Consider the following 10,550-nt stretch of genomic DNA (forward strand, 5'->3'; position numbering starts at 1 on the left):
TATAAAATGAGTTTAACCTCATAAAGCGTTAACTTTCTATTAAACACAACGTTATATATTATATATATATATATATATATATATATATATATATATATATATATATATATATGGGAAATGGGCAATTAATAATAAATAAATATCATAAAAATAGCTAAATAACATATTTAGCTGCATTTAAAAATTGCATTCCAAAATAGTCGGGCAAAACATTCTTTAGTGTTAAGTTGTGCGTTTCTGTAACATAAAACCACACATCTACAAAATAAAAACAAGTTTAAAGCTGCATTATTATCTCGAGCACAGCCAGTGTTGATACAGATAACTCAAATGCTGAGTGTGTGTATGTTGGTCAGAGATAAATTCGTTGTGAAAGCTGCCGGAAACAAGAGCACAGCTTAATGAAATATGGGTCATCCTTCCCACACTGAGCAACATCACGTAAAAGAAAGATACAACATGAAATAGAGCAACCACAATCCACACCATGCTAATAATATTTATTTACAGCGTAAAAGGAGACGCCTATGGCAGGCCGTTTTGACTTGTATTCATTACCAGGATATGAATTCTTGATATCAACTATTTAATTTTCACTAGATAAAATGCTAATTCTTGATATCAGGAATTAGATTTCTACTAACAATGGCGATTTTTGATATCAGGAATTAGCCTACATTTCCACTAGTAAAAATTGTAATCTTTGATATCAACAATGACATCACCACTTGCAGAAATACAAATTCTTGATATCAAAAATTTAATTTCAACTACACTGTAAAAATTCTATGATAAATAAGTTATGACAACATGTGTTTTTACATTGCTTTAACTCATCAAAATAAGTTAAGCAATCTTAAACTTTTTATATACAAGTTATACAAGATTCAACTCATTGTTTTTAAGTCAGTTTAATGCAATTTAAGTTGAAATGACTTAAACATCTAAGTTGATTGTTCTTAAAAATTTAAGGCAGCAACATTTTTGTTTTTGTTCTTGTTGTTTTTGTTTTGTTTTTACAGTGTAGTAAAAACTATAATTCTTGATGTCTGGAATTGTATTTTCACTAGTTAAATGTCACCATAGGCCGCCATTCAAATTTAATTGTCGATATCAAGAATTGATTTCTGACTAATTGAAATTCCAATTTCAAATGTTTGATATCAATACTTACGTGTTTTAATTTCCACATAATTTTCTTAATTTAATTTAATTTAATTTAATTTAATTTAATTTAATTTAATTTAATAATCTCCTGGAATGAATAAAAGTCAAAATGGCTTGCCATAGACGCCGTTCCATTATAAATGTATAATAGTGTGTGAGAAAACTCTGTTGTGAAACGGCATAAAAAGTAACAATCATAGGCCTAATTGATAAATAATAAAATAAATTAAGATATTTAAAATATATATAAATAAATAAATAAAAAACGCTGGCACACAGATTTGTGTGGATTCGACTTTTCTTGGGGTTTTCTCTCTGGCTAGCTTCCCACTGATTTGGATCCATGTCTTGCTGTAAAAACTAAAGTAAATCTTATGAATGAAACAAAAGCGATAGCCTCTTATAGTGTGTCCTCATGACATAAATGAATCACAACTGGTGCAATAGGTGCAATAACTTCTTAAACCATGAAATCAATCTATTACAGAATTATTGCAATTATGATTTTATGAATCAGCCTGTCATGGCAGTAGCAATTCTGTACAGCCCTCCTCATTTCGACAATACAGCTTAGACCTCACTTAGCCAAGGACCCGTCCAGACCAACTGTATCCAACTTGTCAAACACAATTTCTATTGTGTATATCTCCTCTCTCTGGATTTCTAGAGTGGTCGTGTTGAGAACCTGGTCCACGTGAGGAGATGTTTATCCCCTGGTTACAGAACAGTCAGAGGGATTGGTGTTTAAATTTGAGGCCAAAGGAAATTAGGTGGGGAGGCCTCTCTTCAGCTTTATTTACAGCGGCGCGTGTGCCAAGAGGTCAGGGGTCAAAGTTGAGAACGGGGCCAGCGGGAGAGCTATCTTGCTTCTAACACTGATTGTTCCACATGCCTGGAGTTCTGTGCATTCTCTCTCTTTCAAGTCCTGGGAAGCTGATCGACGTTAAACCGCTCCCTATATGATGAGCAAAACCAGGTCTTCTTACGTTCAAGAAGAAAAACAGACTAAGCTTTTTGCGGACTGAAGGATGTGAGCTGGCGACAAATGGCTAAATAACACCACTGCGTCATTAAAATTGTCATTTATGATGTCTGCTGATCAGAAACCCCATTAAATTCATTGCACCAGGGCGAACAAGCCATAAAGTGAAGTGTCCCCCAGAAAAAAAAAGAAAAAAAAAATTGAAAAAAAAGAAAAAAGATTGTGGATCGTACGCTACAGAGGGTCCCCAGCTGTGGAGAGCTGAAGGATTTTCACTTTTATTAAGATCAGAAGGAACTCAATTTGGACAGTCATGCTGGACAGTGGACCTCAACCATCGGCCAGATGCGGGGGAATTAAAGTGACACATGTCGGTCCAGGTTTTTTTCACCTGACAACTTTATCTCCACTTTTCCTTCTTGGATCTGACAGCCTCGGCACTGCAGCTAGTGTCTGTTGTGCTTTTATTTCAGCCATTTTGATGTTTATTTTGAACTTTGTTTTGTTGTAGTGTAGATGATTTCGTTCAAAAACACACTATTCAAAAATGTGGGGCCAGTTATGTACAGTATTTATATATTGAAGGAAATTAATACTTTTATTCAGCAAGGATGTGACAGTAAAGACAGATATTTTTGCAAAACATTTCTATTTCAAATAAATGTTGTTTTATTCATCAAATAATCCTGAAAAAAAAACATCATGGTTTTCACAGATATATTAAGATCCAACACAACAATAATACTTAATGTTTCTTGAGCAGCAAATCATCATTTTAGAATGATTTCTGAAGGATCGTGTGACACTGAAGACTGGAGTCATAATGCTGAAAATCCAGCTTTGATCACAGGAATAAATAACATTTTAAAATATTTTAAATTGTAAGTATCTTTCACAATATCACTTTTTTTTTGTATTTGTTTTTAGAAATCTTTCAAAAACATAAAAAAAAAAAAAAAAACATTTATATGGTAGTGAAGAAAAATCACACATCTATTTAAAGTTACACAATGTCACTTTTGGCTCTTTAGCGGTTAATAAAACAAAGAGGTTATCCTTCTGTTCATAAAACATTCATTATTAGTCTTAAGAGATTTAACCAGTTTAGATGGAAAGGATCTCAAGCTGACTAGCTGAAGACGTTACTGTAGCTTTACCCATTAATAGACACCTTTTCAACACAGCACTACAACAACCATAATGAAATGACCCTTCACAATAGATACTTTACAATGAACTCTGTTAGAGAGCTATATGGCAGTTTATCTGTTCAACAAAATACCTTACTCATCTGTTGAGTGGCTTAATAAAAACAACATTTCAAGTCCCTCAGTTCTTTCCATCTCCAAAAGCCAAGCCAATGTTGATTCTTGTTTTATTACGAGCTCTGTCGCGTTCTGGTTTGCCAGCAGACTCTCTTCTGTTCGCGTTTGGAGATTTAGAGGCTCCATATCAACCTCCATATCAACCTTTCTCACTCATTAACCAATGCCACTCTCGCACCATACACACGTCAAAGTATCCGGAGCAACTTTTCTCTATTTACGGATCTGACGAGACATGCATGGATGAGTTACAAAAGTGCGCAATTTCCCACAAAAACCATCCGGTCATGTCTAAAACAGAAACACTTATAATAGGCTGCTTACAATAGTGAATCAATGTAAAACAAAAACAGGTTTTGGAAGAAGGATTGATGATGTTTTGATTCATTATTTAAATAAAAAAAAATAAAAAAAAAAGTTGGATAGTGCATATTTAAATTGTTTCTACTAGATAACAACGAGATTAAACTGAGATCAAATTGAGACTTTAGTTTTAAGTCTCCTGCTTGTCAAGTTTTTCTTCCCAATCTTACATGTATCCTCTATAATTTATTTTTTCAAATCTTAACAATGTGCTCAACTGTGCAGATGCCTGCAGTCAAAAGCTTCACTTTCAATAAGAACTCAAATATTTTCCACGAGAAAACAAATTTATCTGAGCTATGCTAAATATTTACAGCTCTATAATTCTTACTGTACTGCATGTCTTTTTTTATTTCTCCTAAGGTTGATAGTAAAGTTGATAGACACATAAAACATAACAGGGAACTCCATTAAGTCTCCTGAGCAATGCAATCTTTTGCCTGACAAGCCCTTGTGGATGCTATCATTGATAAGAGACAAAATATTTCTACATATGGTTTAAATAGACATCCATTGACTGCGACTCCTTATTCAGCCTGAAAAAGTTTCTAAAACTCTTTTTTTTGTGTGACACAGTGTATCATTTGTGAGAGGAATTGTCACCCCTCTGAACCTATACAGTAAACACCACAATGGTCTACAGACTTCAGTTTGGCAACACATTTCAGAAACTCCAAACAATGTGTTTAATCGATGGAGGTGACAGTAAAGGCCACTGCTCATCTGATTGATACGTTAGTTCATTGAGTCATGTTTGCCATGGTTTGGCCTTACATTTCGAGTGTCATCTATCAGAAGGTGTTTGTGTTAGCAACTGTTCTATAGCCTAATTGCTCGCACATGTGTGGGGCTGCTTAGATTGGGCATGTGTTGATAAATTAGATATCGTATATCGGTCGAAATGAGATGATGAATTGTGGGTGAAAGGGTGAACCGAGATGCATGACTCAAATGTGACTTTGATTATAAAACCAATACGGCTACAGCTCACCCAAACACAATGCAGTCAAAACATGCACTATGATCAACAAAATGAATATTAGATATTAGATTAGGAATGTAGTGCCTTGTTGAAACTAAATGGAATGGAACTTTTTTTGTGTGTGTGGCTGTACTGTGAAGTTCTTCTTGTACAGGATCAAACATACAACAAAATACACAATCAGTGCCGAAGCAATAAACACAACCTTCAAAAGTAATCTACACTCACTTAGAGGCCAAAGTTTGACCCCCCCCCCCCCCCCCCCACACCCACACACACACACACACACGCACACACCTTTCAGGTTAAGATGTCAGTGGGAAGAGAATGTTTCAGGACTCAGCCAGCACATCTGGTTCTGCATTCGGGCCTCAGTGGAGCGGGTTTAGCTGACGGACAGAGGGGCAGGCAGAGGTAAAGTGGGCCCTGGGTGGGGGCTGGGGAGGGGACGACTACGGTTTGGCCAGGGGACATGACTCCAGTTGACACCTGAGTCAGATTTCTTAGTGAGAAGGACCTGTCCTCCAGGAATTGTCTTCCCGCCGGAATACTCTGCTGTTCCCACCCTTTACACTAACCCCAGAAATCCCAGTGGAAAACATGGAGTTAGAAACAGTAGCAATGGATGACATTTTAAGATTTCATATTTAATTGCTGTGAAGGGGTATTTGACAAATTAAATAGGTACATTTTCACATTTTTCCCCCCACCATTAAGGGTTTAGTTAAAAATGTACATTATATGAAAGTGTAAATTTTAAGTACTGTAACTGGTAACTATTATTTATATTATTTTATTGTTTTATTATTTTATTTTATTTTATCTTTCTTTTTAGCATATTTCATTTTACTTTTTATTTTATGTTCATCTGTAAATCCTTTAACATGTCACTAATTATTTATTTATTGTTTTTTTTTTCTACTTTCTTGTTCACTTAAATAGCCCAGCATTGTGACAAATGCATTTATTTTATTTTATTTTAAGTACTGTAACTGGTCATCATTTGATTACATTTTATTCTATTTTAATTTTATTTTCATCTTTTCTTGCAGTTTATTCATACAGCCCAGCACTGTGACAAATACATTTTTTAAAAGTCCAAATATTCAAAGTATCCTCAAAAATGAGGTCATAATAATAATAACACAATCAGAAATTATAAATGAATTGATATTGTATCGGTTGGAATGAGATGAATTGTGGGTGAAAGGGTGAACCGAGATGCATGACACAAATGTGACTTTGATTATAAAACCAATACGGCTACAGCTCACCCAAACACAATCCTCAAAAAAATAGGGCATTATAATAAATCCACATCAGAAAATGATGTTTAAAAACTCTTTAGATGAACTATAGTCTGTCACATTATGTTGCATATAATTTTATGTCAACTAAGACAACCCTCTACATACATTATTACTTATACTAATTAAAAACATCCAAATCATTTTTGTCATTTGTTTGCAAATAATGTTTTTACATCAGCCAACGTACAAATGGTATGCCCATGCATCCATATTATGTTAACGCAGATGAAAGCCTGTGGTGAGAATCTCACACGGATGACAAATGTTTTTGCCCTCTGTCTGCAACCAGATCTGACAAGGCCAGAGAAGGGAGGAAGTGCACACAGACCAGTCTCATCACATAAATCTCACGTGCTGACCCCTACAAAACCAAGAAAAAGAGAGATCTTTTATAGAACCTGCCATGACAAAACAGGCATTTTTTCAGACGGCATGGATCCTCTTCTGACTATTCTGCATGAATTTATCATTGCTCTTTTCATCTTTGGTTTTGGTCAAACGAGAGGCTGCTGATTTACATCTCGAGAGTTTCCCCAGAAAACTTGAAAAGACATTTTTTTAGAGAAATGAAAGCTGAAAATGTTACATTGTGAGAAAAAAAAAATGTGACAGTGTCATCAAATAAAGTTTAAAACCAGCCAGTGGCTATGTGAAGTTATTTTAAACAAAACACTTCTGACTGTTTACATAGTAGGCCAAGACAGATATATGAGATACACTTTAAATGTATTAATGATGTAAACAAGTTCTTCTGAAAGTGAGCCCTTCAGTAGATTTGTTTTTACAGTGATGAGTGGTTTTAAAATAACATTACAGATCCAAAGCACTCTGAGATGCATATTTTATTGCTTAGATTTTACTTAATGCTTATTGCTTTAATTAATTTAAAGTTAATAAATTAACTTTGTCTCAGATGCTACTCTTAAAATGTATTGAATATATACATTTATTAAATAAATGAAAAAGAAACAATTACGCAAATATTGACATAAAATGTTATAACATTAACTTAGTTGATAGACAGACAGAGATAGATAGATGACAGATAGATAGACAGACAGACAGACGGAAGATAGGTAGATGTGCTTTAGTATGTTTATTAAAGACAGTCAAAATAAGTGTAGGCCTACTTAATTAAAGAAAAACAAAAGATTAGTTAAACAATGATTTAAAATGTACTTCAGTAAAACTTAAAGGGGTAGTTTACCAAAAATTTAAAATTTGTCATTCATTATCATGTGGTTCCAAACCCGTAAGTCTTTCATTCGTCTTTGTTACACAAATGAAGATGTTTTTGATGAAATCTGAGAGTTTTCTGTCCCTCCATTGACAGTTAAAAAAGTAGTAAAGATATCATTAAAGTAATTCATGTGACTCCAGTGGATTTCACTAAAAAAGATCTTCATTTGTGTTCCGAAGATAAAATAAAGTTGTACGGGTATGTTACGACGTAAGGGTGAGTAATTAATCACATAGTTTTCATTTTTGGGTGAATAAACCCTTTAATTTGACATTATTGCAATATGCACTTTTTAAAAGTTGCATGTGTTAAGATGAAATTTGACTCTATTTAAAGGTGTTCTAAGCGATGTCACACGTTTTTTAGGCCAAAACATTTTTTGTCACATCCAGCAAACATCTCCTCACTATCTGCTAACTGCCTGTCCCATGACACTGTAAAAAAAAAACGCGGTCTCTGTAGACAGCCCAGGCTCCACAAACGGCAAGAAAAACAAACTGACCCAGCCTGGACCACAAAACATAACAAACAGTGTTCCAGCCAATAACCGACAAGAATGATTTGGGGGTGGGGGTTGGGGGGTTAGTGCGCGTGCACATGAAGGGGGGTGTGGGGAGTGGAGGAGAGAGAAGCATGAAGAGCGAAGTTAGCTAGAGGAGAGATGTCCTAACAATGACTAACGTTAAAATTGTATATTCTTGAGAATTTTGATATGGCTGACACGCGACCAAAGAGACGACGTTCCGATTAACAAATAACAAATAATAGGGAAAAGGAGAAGGAACGCGAAGTCCCGAATTTACATCGGAAAAGCATTCAAAAGGTGGCAAGAACTCCGCCGGCAGAAGAGCTTCCAATCCGACATTCAGGTGGCTGTTTTTGCTGGACAGGGGGGTAAATCCAGTTTGTTTTTTCTAAATGGTTCATGACTGTTTCAGGAAGCACGGAAGGGAGGGGGAGGGGACAGGATGAGGAGGAGGAGGGAGGGTCGAGCTAGCCTCCGTTTTGTTTGACAATGCTTCGAACGTCAACAAGAAGTGACGTCACCCAACATCGCTTAGGGCACCTTTAATTAATATTATATTATCTGTAAGTACAGTTAAAAAAAATATAGGGATAAGTGTATGATATGAAGTACACTACATCTGCATATTTAATACAATTAAGAACACAACATAAGGTAGATAAATAGTTTTGTCTAGGAATAGTCTGACTAGAAATATTCATCATACACTCATGACAACTCATAATAATAACTCAATAAAGTGAAATTGTAAGATTTGGCTCATACAAAAAGGATTTTATGACTTTTTTCCCCCTACTAAAATTCATGGTTATGTTTAGATGTTGGTTGTATATTTTTGTACCACTCAACTAACACAATTCCTTCAGATTTTAGCGCAGTGTGAGATATTAAGATCTCTACTACAACTCAAGACGAATGGGATCTTTATCTCGGGGAAAATCTAATAAGCAAGAGACCTACGCAAAAAGTCTAATTTGTTCTCTATTTAATCTCATTACAGTCTGTGAAAAAAAAGAGTAATCATTTTCCTTTCCCATGGGTATCTCTGTAAAACCGTGGTTTTGAGGCCAGCTTCGGCGATGATTTCATCGGACCTCACATCTCGAAACTGTCGGCAGCCATGTTGGCGTTAGCAACAACAAATACGGTCCTCTCAGCAAATCTCTTTTTCAGGCCGGAGCGTGTGCGAAGACCCTCCGCAGTCGCTGAGTGAGGTAAGAAAACAAACCATTGGGAGTTAATGGGCGAGAGCCACAGTCCCCATGACTGTGTATTTACTTATGTCAACTTCAGACACTGGACACTGATTACATCTATCACAAAGATCTGTCGCAATTACTCCGCCGAATAAACACGGTCACAGGTTCACGACTCACGTCGACCAATCAGAATCGTCAGCCGAAATTGTGAATTTGTTAATGGTGAAAAATCAGCTGACCGATCCCACACGCTGCTTTTCCAGTCTTGCCTGGGCAAAGCATTTCTTAATGAAAAAGTAATCTTGAAAAAAATCACAATGCCTAATTTTTTCAGTGCCACACAAACAAGTCAGAGGGGGGTGATGAACGAGCGCGCTCTGCGCAGGGTCATCCATCACCTTCGCTGTCCGTTTGCCAGCAGGAACGTGACAGGAACGGTCAAATAACGTTTAGCACACGGGACCCGGTGTTGGGGGGGAGATTACTACTGTCAGGGCCATAATGGATTAGCCTAGGCCAGCCAAGCAGCAGCCAATCAGAAGCCAGCGCCTGCATTAGCATAGCTATCAGAGGGCCAGCCAGTCGGCAACGGGGCAAACTTTGATTGACAGATGGAGGTGGCCGCCCGGCAGACACGGCAAGCCAGACTGAGGCCAAACAGAGAGAAGCCAATTATGGAAGGATGCAAGGACATTCATCATTCAGTTAGACACCTGTCCGGCCCTCACAAAGGAGAGAACCTCCATCCCTGCGCACAGAAGATGCTCATTAGATTGGACTGGAGGAAATAAAGGAAACCGGTGGTTCATTGTCAGAGCACAGTGCAGTAAGACAAATGGAGGGCTGGTCTGAACACTGACGGCTGGCGATCCACAGAAGTGAGAATGTATAAATGTAAGACCCTCCCGTTTCACATTTACTCTTCTCACTTTCATTCATCTGCATCCCCTCTCTCTCTCTTTCTCTCTCTTAACATCCTGCTCTCAACAAAAGAGTTCAAACTGTTTTTATCAGGGGAGATATTTTGAGGGTACTCCATGTAGGTCGAACCATCAGCAAGCCCATCAGTTGTTTGTGGAACGCTGTGAGTTCACACCTAACGTTAAATGCCTCGACACAGAGTGATCATACAGTTTAAGCTGAGGTGAGTTTGAATGACGGATGGAGGTTGCAAAAAAACTGCATGTAATTCAACATCCCCACAAATGTGTAGCTTCCTTAGTTTGAGCCTCCAAAAAATCCAATAAACCAGATTAATAAGCAAGGGGTTAGTGATGTTTTTTTTTTTTTTTTTTTTTTTTTTTTAAATCATATATGCAATTATTTAATCTGATAAAAATGTGTTTACTTTATTAATTTATATTAAAGGTAAGGTAGGCAATTTCGGAGAGGCTAGCAATAGCGAGCTAGCTTTGAAAGCATAAGATCCCACCCTCCCTTCAGAGTGTCTCCAAAG

This window comes from Abramis brama (genome assembly GCF_963993115.1).
Source record: "Abramis brama genome assembly, chromosome: 18".
In the NCBI taxonomy this organism is placed as follows: Eukaryota; Metazoa; Chordata; class Actinopteri; order Cypriniformes; family Leuciscidae; genus Abramis; species Abramis brama.